The following is a 14,851-nucleotide window of genomic DNA, read 5'->3' as shown; positions in this document are numbered from 1 at the left end:
GGTAGATGAGGAATAGAGAAGGAAGTAGTAAGGAGGGCAGAAATGAAAAGGAAAGGGAAGGCATGACTCAAGGAAGCAGGCGATAGACAGTGAAAGAATGATGAGAAGGATATGAAGGAAGACTATGAAGGAGCCTAGGTGGGAGAATCCAAGGGACTTGTGTTCCAGCTTTGGGCGGAAGCAGACCCCACTGTGATGTCATCTATTTGTTCCAAAGTCAGTGAGAAAGCTGTCTGTCTCATGTCATTATCAAAAGAGCCTCAGTTTAAGGTCTCCTGTTGGGGTGAATTTCCCCCAACTTCGAAATAAGACTCACTTTTTTTTTTTTTTAAGATTTTTAATTTATTTATTTGAAAGAGAGAGAGAGCACAAGTAGGGAGAAGGGCAGAGGGAGCGGAAGAAGCAGACTCCCCGCTGAGCAGGGAGCCCATGTGGGGCTCAATCCCAGGACCCCGGGATCATGACCTGAGCCGAAGGCAGATGCTTAACTGACTGAGCCACCCAGGCGCCCCAAGACTTGTGTTTTTTAAATTGTGAAAAATGAACCCAAAGTTGTACACCTTATAGTTTACAGCAGTTAGTGGTTAGGAAGACAGTACAGTTGATCTTTGAACAACATGGGTTTGAACTGTGAAAATTCTCTTGTACACGGATTTTTTTTCGATAAATACAGTACAATATTGCAAATGTGTTTTCTCTTATGATTTTCTTAATTGTCTGATATCCCCTTTTTTACAAGATTTACAAGTATCGTATCTATGGTTGTTGTGGAAGGAGTAGATTGTCCTGGTTTGTTTCTAATTGTTTGAGTTGTGAAGCAACAAAAACAAACTGAAGGAGAATTAGAACCAGGAATCAAAATCAAACCCTAATCAAAATTAAGCCCATATCAAAATTAAAACTACAATAATACACTACTACATAACTTTTTTTAAATTAAGTTTGTTATTTTAATCAGGTATAGTTAACAGACAGTGTTATATTAGTTTCAGGTGTACAATATAGTGACACAACAAAAATTCTATGCATGGCTCTTTAATCCTTATTATCTATTTCACCCATCCCCCCACTCCCCTCCCCTCTGGTAACCATCAGTTTGTTCTCTATAGTTAAGAGTCTATTTCTTGGGGCACCTGGGTGGTTCAGTCAGTTAAGCGTCTGCCTTCGGCTCAGGTCATGATCCCAGGGTCCTGGGATGGAGCCCCGCATCAGGATCCCTGCTCAGCAGGGAGTCTGCTTCTCCCTCTCCCTCTGTCCTTTCTCCCTCCCCGCCCCCCTGCTCATTCTCTCTCTCTCAAATAAATAAATCTTAAAAAGTCTATTTATTGATTTGTCTCTCTTTTTTTCCTTTGTTTGTTTAGTTTCTTAAATTCCACATATGAGTGAAATAATATGACATTTGTCTTTCTCTGACTGACTTATTTCACTCAGCATAATACCCTCTAGTTCCATCCATGTTGTTGCAAATGGCAAGATTTCATTTTTTATGGCTGAATAATATTCCATTGTATATAAACACCATATCCTCTTTATTCATTCATCTATTGATGGACACTTGAGCTGTTTCCATAATTTGGCTATTGTAAATAATGCTGCAGTAAACATAGGGGTACATATATCTTTTCAAATTAGTGTTTTTGTATTTTTAAGGTAAATACCCAGTAGTGAGATTACTGGATCGTAGGGTAGTTCTATTTTTAAATATTTGAAGAACCTTCATACTGTCTTCTGCAGTGGCTGCACCAGTTTGCATTCCCCCCCACAGTGGTGGTTGCACTAGTTTGCATTCCCCCCCCACACTGGTGGCTGCACCAGTTTGCATTCCCACCCACAGTGCACAAGGGTTCCCTCTTCTCCACATCCTCGCCAACATTTCTTGTTCCACTACCCAGCTAGTAGCATGGCTCAATTTAAAGATTGATCATACCAAATGTTGGATGTAAAATGGTACAGCCACTTTGGAAAACAGTCTTATCATTTCTTAAAAAGTTAAACATCTGCGCACCATACGCCTTAGTATTTTCCCAAGAGAAATGAAAGCACACATCCGTACAAATGTTCATAGCAACTTTACTTATAATAGCCCCAAGCTGGAAACAGCACAAATAACCATCAACAAGTCAATGGATAAACAAATTGGGCTGTAACCCCACAATGGAATACTACTCAGCAATAAGAAGGAATGAACTATAGGTATAATCAACAACCGGGATGAACCCCAAATCATGATGCTGAGCAAAGGAAACAAAAGAGAGTACACACCATACACAAACCAATCTATAGCGACAGAAAGCAGATCAGTGGTTGCCCAGGGGTGGGGTGGAGAAGTGGGAGGAGCACTGGGGACACTTTAGGGGGTGACAGATAGTTTCATTATCTCGATTGTGATAATGTTTTTTCCTGGCATACGCATTTGTCAAAAATTACCAAATTACACACTTCATATATGTGTCTTTTATTATATTCCAATTACATCTCAATAAAGCTACTAAAAGAACAGAAATGTGAAAGACAATATAACTACAAATGCTGGCAAGATGAAAAGATGTACAAGTCTTTCCAGACAACTGGATGGAAAAAACGAATTTAACGAGCTGGAGGAATGCATCCTTCTCTAACAAATTCTAAATTACCAAAATGGACCCAAGAAGAGATGGAAAGTTTGCATAAACCAAGTATCATAAAAGAGATTAAAAAAGGTATCAAGCAACTGCCACTGAAATAAAAGCAGAATCAGAGAGATTAAGAGCTGAGATTTACGTCACTTATAAGGAACAGATAATTCCAATGTTATTTGAATATTTACTCACCATAGAAAAGAGTGGAAACTCCCCCAATTCTTTTTATAAAGTTTATGTACCTCTAATAATAAAAATGAGCAAAAATTCCAAATAAAATATTAGTAAATCGAATCCAGCCATGCAAGAAATGAACAATACAGTGTGATCAAGTCCTATAGTCCAGGATTGCAAGGAGAATTCAGTATGGAAGCTAATCAACATATTTCATTACAAGTTCTTCAGTAAATTTTTTTATTATTATTATGTTAATCACCATACAATACATCATTAGTTTTTGATGTAGTGTTCCATGATTCATTGTTTGCGTTTAACACCCAGTGCTCCATGCAGAACGTGCCCTCTTTAATACCATCACCAGGCTAACCCATCTCCCCACCCCCTCCCCTCTAGAACCCTCAGTTTGTTTCTCAGAGTCCATCATCTCTCATGGTTCGTCTCCCCCTCTGATTTCCCCCACTTCGTTCTTCCCCTCCTGCTATCTTTTTCTTTTTTTTTTTTTTGTTAACATATAATGTATTATTTGTTTCAGAGGTACAGATCTGTGATTCAACAGTCTTACACAATTCACAGTGCTCACCATAGCACATACCCTCCCCAATGTCTATCACCCAGCCACCCCATCCCTCCCACCCCCCACCACTCCAGCAACCCTCAGTTTGTTTCCTGAGATTAAGAATTCCTCATATCAGTGAGGTCATATGATACATGTCTTTCTCTGATTGACTTATTTCGCTCAGCATGACACCCTCCAGTTCCATCCATGTCATTGCAAATGGCAAGATTTCATTCCTTTTGATGGCTACATAATATTCCATTGTATATATACATACCACATCTTCTTTATCCATTCATCTGTCGATGGACATCTTGGCTCTTTCCACAGTTTGGCTATTGTGGACATTGCTGCTATAAATGGGGTGTACGTACCCCTTCGGATCCCTACATTTGTATACAAGTTCTTCAGTAAGTTAAAAGAGAAAAATAATCATATAATTTAATCCTTAAAAGGTATTTGATAAAATTTGGCAACTCTTCCTTTTAAAACATAGGAGTAGTTATGAAAAAATCAATGGCAAATCATATCTTTAAGGGGCAAAACAGTACATCTCCATCAGTGAAAATCAGGAACATGAACAAACATTTGTGGAACAAGGGTACTCAAAGTCCCCTTCCATGGCACCCCTCCTAGAATGTAAGTGTTATGTGTCCAGGGACTTTGCTTTAGTCCCCCAGGTATTCTCAGACCTCCCTGACTGACTCTCAGCAAACACTCAGTGGACATTGGTCAGGTGATCAAAACCATTAGGAAAAGACAAAGCAGGACTACTACTGTAATACTCCACATTGTCTTGGAAGTTATAACAGGAAGCCTAGGACAAGGAAGTGAGGGGCCTGGTATAACACTGGAAAAGCAAAGATAAAAACCATCTGTTTATTGCTGATATTACTTTATAACCAGGAAGGCCAAGAGATTTTGATAAGAAAAATGCATTAGAATCCATAAAATTCATGAAGTTCATAAGGTGGCTTATAAGTTAAATGTGCAAAATAACTGTTCTCTATTTTAGTAATAATTTCCTAGGAAAAGATATGGGGGTATTTTTTTCCCATTCATAATAGCAAAAAAATCTATTAAGTACTTGGAAGTAAATGTAACAAGATTAGAACCTATATGAGGGAAACATAAAAAAACCTTTTGGAGACCCATAAAATAAGATTTGAGCAAAAGGAAATACACATCATGTTCTTGACTGGGAAAAAAATATAAAAATATTAATCCTTTAACCCATTATAAGAATAGACAAATAGATCAGTAAAATGTATCATCCCTAATATAAATATAATAGCATTCATATTGTCAAAGGTATTATTTCAAACAGGTGGAAAATAATGGATTGTTTATTAAATGGTGCTGGCACAACTGGGCCAGCCCCCTGGATGAAAATAAAATTGAATGCCTATCTTAGCACCATCTCCAAAAATAAATTCTATATGGATTAAAGCATAAACGTCTTTCAAGAAAATATAAAATACCATGTGTATAATCTGGGAGCAGGAAAGACAATAAAACTGGAGATCCAAGAGCTATAAAGGAAAGGTGAGCATTTTGACTACATAGAAATTAAAATCATGTTTTGGAAAAAAATACCATAATCAATGTCTATATGTAATAACAAAGTTAGAATCATTAGGGAGAGGCACCTCAGTGGCTCAGTCGGTTAAGTGTCTGCCTTCTGCTCAGGTCATGATCCCAGAGTCCTGGGATCGAGCCCCACATCGGGCTCCTTGCTCAGCAGGGAGTCTGCTTCTCCCTCTGCCCCTCACCTTGTACTCTCTCTCTCTCAAATAAATAAATAAATAAATAAATCTTTAGAATCATCAGGGAAATATAAATCAAAACCACAATGAGATATCACCTCACACCTGTCAGAATGACTGAAATCAACAACACAAAATGGGGCACCTGGGTGGCTCAGTTGGTTAAGCACCAGACTCTTGATCTCAGCTCAGGTCTTGATCTCAGGGTCATGAGTTCAAGCCCTGCATTGGACTCCACTTTGGACGTGGAACCTACTTAAAAAGTTTTGTTTTGTTTTGTTTTTTAAAAACCAACAACACAAGAAACAACAGGTATTGGCGAGGATGTGGAGAAAAAGCAAATGTTGGCAGGAATGTAAACTGGTGCAGCTACTCTGGAAAACAGTATTGAATTTCCTCAAAAAAGTTAAAAATAGAACTACCCTACAATCCAGCAATTGCACCACTAGGTATTTACCCCCAAAATACAAAAATACTAATTCAAAGGGATATATGTACACCAATGTTTATAGCAGCATTATCCACAAGAGCCAAATTATGAAAACAGCCCAAGTGTCCTTCGACTGATGAATGGATAAAGAAGAAGTGGTTTATATATACAATGGAATATTGCTCAGCCATATAAAAGAATAAAACTTTGCCATTCATTCTTTGGATGGAGCTAAAAAGTATTGTGCTAAGTGAAGTAAGACAGTGAGAGAAAGACAAATACCATATGTGGAATTTAAGAAACAAAACAAATGAGCAAAGGGGGAATAAAAGAGAGAGAGGCAAATCAAGACACTCGATGGTTCCCAGAGGGGAGAGGGTGGGGGGATGGGTGAAATAGGTGATGGGGATGAAGGAGCGCACTTGCCGTGATGAGCACTGGGTATTGTATAGAACCTGGGTATTGTATTGAATCATTATATCGTACACCTGCAACTAATATTACACTGTATGTTAACTAATGGGAATTTAAATAAAAATTTAAAAAATAACAAATTTAGAAAATATTTTAAAAACACAGAACAAATTATTTATGATCTTGAATATACAAAGAACACTTACACTTCAACAAAAAGGGATTAGTCAGCCCAATGAAAAAGTAGATTGTTCGCAGACTCATAAATCCAAATGACAACACACATGAAAAACTGCTCAAATTTGATGATATTCAGGGAAGTGCAAATTAAGATAACAATGAAATGATCCTTTTACCAGCAGCCTGACAAAAAAATAAAGAAGACATATTGCATCTATTCCTCTTAGGGATATGTGATCAGAGTACTCTCAGATACTGCTGGTAGAAATGTTAGCATCAGACTTTCTAGAAAATAATCTGAGAAGAGCCAACAGTCCCTTTCCTGGGGACCTAGCCCATAGAAATAAAAGCCTGTATGTTCTGTGAACTTTATTGTAGCATCGTTTATGTTAGTAAAAATAAAACAAGTACAAAGTGAACGTTTATCAATAGGAAAATAGATACATCCCCCAAACCATGGAATATCATACAGCTTTTATAAAGGCTGACTTAGAAATATACTGATTGGCTTGGATGAATTTCCATGAGATATTAAGAAAAGCAAGATGGAGATAAGAGTGTTTAATTCTAGTTTTGTAAAACAATATATGTTTACAGGTATGTTTATTTTGTATGTGATGAAACATAAGGGAAAGACAGGATGACATCAATTAAGTCGTCCACATCAATTACCCTGGGCCATGGTGTGAAAGTGGGGAAGGATGTAGTAGGGAAGAAGAAGGAGAATGAGAGAGAAACAACCAAAAAGTTAAAGAAAAAGGACTGCATTTTTCAAAAAGTATATATTTTTGTAAAATTGTAAGTGGGTGTTTTTGCAATTTTACATGGAGTCGATTCTTGTTATTTGCAGATTCTATATTTCCCAGTTTGCCTACTTACTAAAATTTATTCGTAATTCCAAATCAACCAACAGAAACATACATTAAGACGAGGTTGTGATCAGTTGATGAAAATGTGACCAGCGGCGCACAGGAACCTATGCCTATATTTCTTTTAGAAGCAATGATTCAGGGGACGTCTGGGTGGCTTAGTCAGTTAAGTATCTGATTCTTGCTTCCTGCTCAGGTCATGATCTCAGGGTTGGGAGATCCAGCTCAGCATCAGGCTCTGTGCTGGGCATGGAGCCCGCTTAGGACTCTCTCCTTCTCTCTCTGCCCCACCCCCACTCCCTCTCTTCAAGAATGTGTCTAGCACACATAACGGGATCTGACTTGTGTCTAGTACCCATGTTTTAAAAGATGAGGTAAGGGAGAAAAGATCTTATGTTTTCCATGCTGAAATACTTGAGCGTTCTTAACAGCTATATTTACCTTGTTCACAGTCATCTTATTAAGTCCTCTGGTTAGTTCTGGGAATTTGCTGATTTCTTTGGATTGTATGTTCAATACAATGATGTCACCTTTTAGTCTCATCATTTCCAGCAGCTACTTCTTGTATTCTTTTCATGCCTTTATATATTATCAATACTTTTTAAACAACAGGGAAAAATGGTGAAAATGAGCTTCCTTGTAATTTTTCTGGGTTGAAGAAGAATAACTTTGGAGCACTGGTCACCAACTCAAATGCCTTTGGGGCCAGGCACGTCATTTTGCCCAATCAAGTGTCCTGGAAGCGCCCCCTTGTGGAATCTTCATGACAAAGCATCACAATTTTCAGTCTTGGCAATTAATACAGAATTTTTGAATCCAGTGTGTGAGCCAGATATAATGGAAGGGCTGCCAGTTTAGGGCCTCTACTCTAGAATCCTGCCACCGAGTATAATGTTGACTTTTTTTTAAACTTAATTATTTTTTTCATTAGCTTACCAGGTGAGCATTAATAGTTGTCCTGGTTTCCACAGCAACTGCGGGTATATTGTATTCACCATTTATTCAAGTGTTAGTTGCAAATTTAAATGTGCTTAAAATAAAAATGAGAAATTATATGGATGATACCACCAGCTACACAGTGGAAATAACAGCTTCTGGTAAACTCTACCATTAGAAACACGTCTGCCTGGTTCACAACTCAGTACTAGAAAGAAAAAGATTGTTAATCATTTTAGAAAGAAAAAAATGTCCTTTGTAAAGATTTTGGATTATTTTGATTCAATTTTTAGTTTCAGTTAAATTTTCTAATGTTCTCAGCAAAAGAAAAACAAATTAGATAGATAAACAAAAGAATTAAGGAACTTCAAAAGTGATTAAAAAAAAAAAAAAGTCACACAACCTAGAGGAATTTTCATCCTTTTGAAGTCGGCTGAATTTCTGGAACTTAATTTTCGTGCAGATATACAGGGAAAAAAATTGTTCTGAAAAAAATTGAACTGCTCTGCTGGCTCATCTGCATAAAGTTACCTGGCTTAGCTGCAAGGTACTTACTGATTCTTACAAGAATAGTAAAAAACTTAAGGGCTTACGGGGCCAGACATCAATAAGGAAGCAGGACAAGTGAACCCTGACAGGTGTGCGCACCCTCTCTAATTAAGCTAGTTTCCACCAGTGTCACCTACCTGTTGTTGTCCCATGGTAATGTGAGCAATGTGGCCAGATTTCCCAATCCCTCAAGAGAAGTCAGAAGTCCAGACTTTTTATGTAAAATTTCCAAATTTTTAAACTATGCAGGCAAATGTAATAGGTCAGTGAACTGGATTTGACCCTCGGATTAGTTTGCAACCCCTAATCAAAGGATTAAAATGTTCTCCTGGTAAAGGACTTAAGAGGTTAAGCATGCAGAAATCAGAAGCATGTTGATTTTTAGAATTTCACCTGTCATTAGTGACCCAATGGTAGTGGACCCTAATCTCTGTTTTTTATCCAAGCATTCGCCAAGCATTCTTACCTATAGTTTATCAAAAAGAGCCAACACTCTTTTAATGTTCGTTCTATTATTTAATGTTTTAAAACTCAAGAAGTCAATTCCATTATGAATTTTCAAAAGGCCCACTCCCAAATTCAAAAATATAATGTTGAACTTCTGGGTCAGGAGTTGGTGGAGGGTATAGAGGGTTGACCACTCTAATGAGAAACATCTTCACCTGGCTCAGAGAGGAATGCAACAGAAAACAGTATACAGAGCCACATAGTGCCAAAGCACTTAAGGATGGAAATCCTTTTGAAGTGGGTATAAAATTGAAATTTCAGTATAAATACATTTTGACTAACTGCTTACATAAAAAGTTCTGAGGATGGCCACAGAATTCAAGTTGCTCTGACAATCTACGTTACACAGGAGGGTCATCAACCTGTTCTAAATGGGTATCAGATTCTGGAACAATCATTGCTAGCATTTCAGAGATAACATGCTCGATTCCCATGCAGCTTTATTTGTTTTTGTACAGAAAACATAGTGCACATGGAATCGCTCTCTCTTTTTCGGTAACTGGATTGATAGGAGGATATATCAATCAGGGTTTTAGGAGATACTTAGGGAAGGTGGAAGAATGAGAAAAGTATAAAGAATAAGACACTTTGCAGTATGACCTAGAGCAGCCCTGATCATGTGATGAAAATTATCTTGTGAATATTTTAAGCATGTGTTTCACTAGTTGCCAGTCTCTGTTAAAAAGACAGAAGAGGGGTGCCTGGGTGACTCAGTCAGTTAAGCATCTGCCTTCAGCTCAGGTCGTGATCCCAGAGTCCTGGGATCCAGTCCTGCATGGAGCTCCCTGCTTCGTGGGGAGCCTGCTTCTCCCTCTACTCTGCCCCTCCCCCCCTGCTCGCTCGCTCTCTCTCTCTTTCTCTCAAAGAAATAAATAAAATCTTTAAAAATTAAAGACAGAATATAGTGCTCGCTTTGGCAGCACATATATTTAAATTGGAACGATACAGAGTAGATTAGCATGGCCCCCGCAGAAGGATGACTCGTAAATTCGTGAAGCATTCTGTGTTCAACTGTGCCATTTTATTTTATTCCTTTTTCCCCTTTTTTACAGAGGAATAAAGGTCTAGAAATTTTTTTAAAAAGACAGCAGATAAAGGATATCCAAGTACTATGCCATGCTTGTAATCCTATGATTATCTTTTTTTTTTCAATTTTATCCTGTATTCTTCAGGACTATTTGAGAGGTTTTAGCTTTTAAATTATCTAGTACAAGTAGAATCCCAATATTAAACACCTAATTGGTAGTGAAACTGTCATATCAGGTCCATGTTGTTAAAAAAGTACATCGGGGTGCCTGGGTGGCTGAGAGTCCGACTGTTGATTTCAGCTCAGGTCCTGATCTCAGGGTTGTGAGATTGAGCCCCGCATTGGGCTCTGCTCTGGGCATGGGGCGGGTTTAAGATTCTCTCTCCCTCTCCCTGTGCCCCTACCGCCCCCAAAAAATAAGTAAATAAAAATAGATTTAAAAAGTAAATCTGTTGCTAAACCGTATGGTAGGGTGATAAACTTTTTTTAATCTTTAAAGATTTTACATTCCCTCTATACATCCTGTTAACAAGCAATAATAAACCATGGTTTATTTTATTTTTTAAAAATATTTTATTTATTTATTTGAGAGAGAGCGAGAGAGCACATGAGCAGAGGAAGAAGCAGGCTCCCTGCTGAGCAGGGAGCCCAATGGGGGACTCAATCCCAGGACCCTGAGATCATGACTTGAGCTAAAGGCAGACGCTTAACCAACTGAGCCACCCAGGCGCCTGTAAACCATGGTTTTAAAAAAAGTAACAGGGGCACCTGGGTGGTGCAGTCAGTTAAAAGCCCCACTGTTGGTTTCAGCTCAGGTCATGATCTCAGGGTCGTGAGATCAACCCTGTGTCGGGCTCCTTGCTCATCGGGGAGTCTGCTTGAGACTCTCTCCCTCTCCTTCCACCCTTCCTCCCTCCCCAGCTCATGCTCTCTCTCTCCTTCTCTCTCACTCTCTCCCAAAATAAATTAAATCTTTTTAAAAAATTAATAAAATTTAGTATTTAAAAAATGTTTAAATTAAACTAAATAAGAAAATTTTCAAATATGCATACAGTTGCTGAACATAAATTCCTATCATTCATAGACACACTACTAAAAGGATGACAACTTCTGAACACATTTGTTCTGAATATTTTTACTGGGTTTCTCATTTAGGTAGGTCAGCGAATTGGTGTTTGCATAATGTGCCTGTAGAACTGACACTGCTGAAAGACATGTAGACATTTTAACAGATCGTATTTATAAAATGGTGTTTAGAGAGACAGAATTCTGTGTAATCTTAGCAGTTGATGTTAGCATTCAAATTCCAGTTAATCAGTATTCTATTTGATCTTACAGTCTGCTAATGTTTAGCACTTAACATCCTTTTTCCTAAAAAAAGAATGACTTCACCTTTTTTGTTATAAACCATCCAAAAGATATCCTCACAGTAAAAATGTATATATTGAACTTTCTCCTCTTTAGTTGGCATTGAATGTAGTTCAGTTATGACTTTTTCCCAGGGTTCAACATCACTTGCCCTGGTTATGTGATGGTATCGCCTGAATGCTTTGTATCAACAATTGTCTAGAACTTGAAAAGTATCTGTAGTTACACGAACACTTTACATTTCATTTTCAGATATTCTATTCTTTTAAATGATTGGGATAGTGGAGTATACCAAGACTCTAATGGTTTCAATATGATGAAAACACTGCTGATAAGAATTTAAGTAAATTTGGGGCGCCTGGGTGGCTCAGTCGTTAAGCGTCTGCCTTCGGCTCAGGTCATGATCCCAGGGTCCTGGGATCGAGCCCCGCGTCGGGCTCCCCGCTCGGCGGGAAGCCTGCTTCTCCCTCTCCCACTCTCCCTGCTTGTGTTCCCTCTCTCGCTGTGTCTCTGTCAAATAAATAAAATCTTAAAAAAAAAAAGAATTTAAGTAAATTGGATTCAAATAAACAGTGTGTATTAGTGATGTAAATACCAGGCCATTCTAATCTAGTTCCTTTTCTCTGAGATGTTTAAAACACTTTATGACTATTTTATATATTATATATTATCTATATTATTATTAGAGAGAGACAATGAATGTGTGTGTATATATATGTATATATATGTGTGTGTGTGTATATATATGTACATATAAAGAGAGAAATAGAGAAAGAGAGACTTTTTAAGACTTTCAGTTTAGCCAGGCAGAAATAATGATCAAACAATATTCAAATGAATTTTCTATGTCTATTATCCATCTTAACAAGATGTTATCACAAGAAGAGCTATACCTAATTTTATTTTACATCATATCACCGGTAGTGGGCTCCATGGTGTTCCTTAAAAAGATATATCCATGGCCTAATCCCTGGAACCTGTGAATTTTACCTTGCAGATGTAATTAAGTTAAGGATTCTGAGATGGGGAGATGATCCTGGATTCTCTGAATGAGACTTAAAGGCCATTGCAAGTGTCTTTATAAGAAGAAGCAGAGGGAGATCTGATACACAAAGAAGAGAAGAGTAGGAAGCAATGTGCCCATCTCGGCAGAGATCGGGGCGGTGCGGCCACTAGAAGCTAGAAAAGGCAAGAAACAGATTCTCTCTCCTAGAGCCTCTGGAAGGAGCACCACTCTGCTGACACTTTGATTTTGGACTCTGCCTCCAGAACTGTAAGAGATGGATTTCTGTTCTAAGCTGGTTCGTAGTGATCCGTTATGGTGACTCTAAGAAACTGATACATTACCCTTGTTACACTACTTTCAGATGTGTTTCTAGGATGTCAACTGCTTTAACACTTTCTGCTCTTCCTTATGTTTGTTTTAATAACAGAAGCTTAAAGGAGTACCTAAGAAAGGACTATTATGTTCTGGATTCAAAGATGATTGAATCTGTGACAACAAATTGTAATATTTCCAGATCTTATCAAATGAGATTTCAATGGTGCATTGTTTCTCCAGATCACATTGTTTAACTATGTAGAACTTGGTAGCTACTAAGAATTTTGTATCTATTAATTTAAAAAAAGATACCATATGTTATCCTATCACAGAAAGCTAAATTTATACAGTGAAAATAACTAAAATTGGTGAGTAACATTTTAAAAATTCTTAATAGCATAACGGTAAGAAATTATATGGCCCAAAGTGAAGAGAAACCAATTCGTCAGGAGAGAAGGACAGAATCAAAGCCCAGGACATTAGGAGGAAGTCTCACTGGACAGGATGGACTGGAAGTAGAACATCCCTCACAGAAATAATTCTGTTTTCAAGTCACCTGGTTTGACAAGGGTATCTCAAGCCTTAAACTTGCTTTAAGGTGATTCTTAATTGGTAGTAACTGTGGAATCTGACAGAGCAAATGCAACTCTTCTTTGAAGTAAAGTACCTCCACTCTTAACCTCAAGTTCTATCTCCAAATAATTTTTAAAAATATTTTATTTATTTATTTGAGAGAGAGAGAGCAGGAGGGAGAGGGAGAAAGAATCTGAAGCAGACTCCATGCTAAGCATAGAGCCTGATGTAGGGCTTGATCTTAGGACCCTGAGATCATGACCTGAGCTGAAACCAAGAGTCAGACGCTCAACCAACCAAGCCACCCAGGCAGCCCTACAAATAATTTTCAATTACAGTGCCCAAACTATAGGCAAAGCATATCAGGAAACCCCCCAAAATCAGAATCCCTGAGCAAGAGAAAGCAGAAAAACAAACAGAAACAGATCCACAAGGCCTTCAGGCATTGAAGTCAGCAGGCACGGGCTGTAAACAGCTGTGCTAGCGAAGTTTAAGAAACAAGTTTGGAGATATCTCCAGGAAAAGAGTTAGTTAACTGGGTCACAGGTTATTATAACTAAGCAATCCAGTGAAAAAGCAAAGAATGTCAGACTAGATTAGAGAGACAAAATGATGGAAAATACAGAAGATAAGGTAGATTTAGAAGAGACAGTAGGAGACCATCCAATGGAGTCCCCCAAGGAGAGTTGATAAGAGGGTGAGGGCAGTGCTTAAAGAATGATGGCTGAGAATGTCATACAGATGATAAAAACCAGCATCTTAGCCAACTGTATAGGGTGGTTACACTGCTGGTTGGCTTCATACTCACATTTTTATTTACTAAAATTTTTATTTTGAGGTAATTATAGATTTACATGCAGTTGTAAGAAATAATATAGAGGGATCCCTTGTAACTTTGAACCCACTTTCCTCCAAGGAAATAACTTGCAAGCAATCCATAGCACAATATTACCAGCAGGATACTAACATGGATACAGTCAAGATCACAACATTTCCATCACCACAGGGATCCCTGCTGTTGCTCTTTTATAACCACACCCACTTCCCTCCAGCTCCACCCACCCACCTCCTTAACCCCTGGCAACCACTGATCTGTTCTCCATTTCAATCATTTTATCATTTCTAGAACGTTCTATAAATGTTCTAGCATATGCAACCTTTTGGGATTGGCTTTTTCCACTCAGCATAGATCTCTATTCATACGGGTTGTTGCATTGCCTTTTATCGGTGAACGCTGTTCCATGGTATGGATGGACCATAGTTGGGTTAACCATTCACCCATAAAAGAATATCAGGGTTGTTTCCAGTTTGGGGCTATTACGAAGAAATTGCTATAAATACTGTGTACAGTTTTTTTTTTTAATTTTTTATTGTTATGTTAATCCCCATACATTACATCATTCGTTTTAGATATAGTGTTCCATGATTCATTGTTTGTGCATAACACCCAGTGCTCCATGCAGAACGTGCCCTCCTCAATACCCATCACCAGGCTAACCCATCCTCCCACCCCCCTCCCCTCTAGAACCCTCAGTTTGTTTTTCAGAGTCCATCGTC

At 38.1% G+C, this 14,851-nt stretch overlaps 1 non-coding gene across 1 annotated transcript; it reads left to right on the top strand.

Annotated features, from left to right (window-relative positions):
- The first annotated feature begins 9,909 nt into the window (after positions 1–9,909).
- LOC118539160 (U6 spliceosomal RNA) lies at positions 9,910–10,016 on the top strand. Its single transcript, XR_004919004.1, has one exon. It is a non-coding gene; the product is annotated as a U6 spliceosomal RNA (small nuclear RNA).
- The last annotated feature ends 4,835 nt before the right edge of the window (positions 10,017–14,851 follow it).

This window comes from Halichoerus grypus, chromosome 8 (assembly GCF_964656455.1).
Source record: "Halichoerus grypus chromosome 8, mHalGry1.hap1.1, whole genome shotgun sequence".
Lineage (NCBI taxonomy): Eukaryota > Metazoa > Chordata > Mammalia > Carnivora > Phocidae > Halichoerus > Halichoerus grypus.
The sequence above is the reverse complement of the archived record's forward strand: the minus strand, read 5'-3'. Positions and strand labels throughout refer to the sequence as shown.